Here is a 1,344-nt window from a genome sequence, read left to right as displayed (position 1 = left end):
ATTGAGATGCAAAACCCTATCTTGAGGCTTTTACTCAAACAAGTAAAGGCCCTGGAAATCTTCTTCTTGGTCATTTTATAAGCACACATCTATAAAGAGCTCAACTTGGGAGCAGACACTCAATCGAATAAAGTACTAGAGATATCAGAGGGTACATGGGAGATTGATGAATAGGAATCTGGGGCATCTCCCCCAAATTCTTTAGGATCCCTATATGTTGATGGATATACATGTTTTTCTCTCTCTTCTGTTGTTCACAATATTGACATACATGTTTTAACTGATGAAGTTAATAACGAATGGGTTTAAAGCTTTGTTTCTTTTGATTAGAATCATGGAAGAATGCATGTAAGGGAATCTTATGCAATCTTTGGGAATAAAAAGGGAAAATTATGCTCATGGGAATTTTAGGAATGTTTAATAGCTGTGTATTTTTGAGGCCCGACTTTAATTTTTTGTTGAGGTTCAATATCATAGAGTTGTATGCTCTTCATGAATGTATATTTTTTTCATACTAATGTAAACACTTACAATTGTTTCCTAGGAAAAATTAAATATAAACAATACAACCCCTTGGTCATCAAAATAGGTTGTCGAATGATGACTCACATAAATATAAATTAAAACATTGTCATCAACAAAATTTGTAATAAAATAAAAAATAGAATGTTACCCTATGCTTGTATGAAGTGGAGAAGAGGGTAGTATTAATAATTCATTTATTGAAGAAAAATATAAGGAATCTAGAAGACAGAAGCATAAGAGGACTCATGTCTTGATCATGGAGTGGTTAATAGGTTAGGAGTCTTGGTCTTGGTATTCATCAATTGGAATCTCTATAAGAAGAATTTGTGCGGGTTTTCCTCTCAAAGAGTGAGAGGTTTTGGCCCTAGCTCATAGCCTACATGTTGTGTCTCTTGTCTATTTATGTTCTTGCATTGGTTACTATTTGATGAAGAAGAACATTAAGAATCTAACGTAAAGAAGATCCTAACCTAATCATGTAAAAAGCATTCACAAGCAGTCACCAAAGAAGAGAAATCATCTAATACTAATGCCCTAGATTTCTCAACACTAGCAAGGGTTACACCCTCTGTTTCTACTACACATCATCCTATACATCTACAGCTTAGAGAGAAGGCATTTTCTAGGCCTCACAGCCCCCCAACCAACCCTCTACACAAGCTAGTGTAGCAGTACTTTTTGTGGCCCTAAACAGAGTACCAAAGCACATAAAAACAAGCACAAAAACCCTCACTCTTACCTCCAAATCAACGACTTTATCTGCAATAGAATCCATTGTCTTACACAACCCTATCAAGCCTCCACGCTGGCTAGTTTAGA

Source organism: Pinus tabuliformis, chromosome 4_1 (assembly GCF_031772625.1).
Source record: "Pinus tabuliformis cultivar Carrire ecotype Pingquan chromosome 4_1, CPIR1, whole genome shotgun sequence".
NCBI lineage: Eukaryota > Viridiplantae > Streptophyta > Pinopsida > Pinales > Pinaceae > Pinus > Pinus tabuliformis.
Note: the sequence above shows the minus strand (reverse complement) of the source record.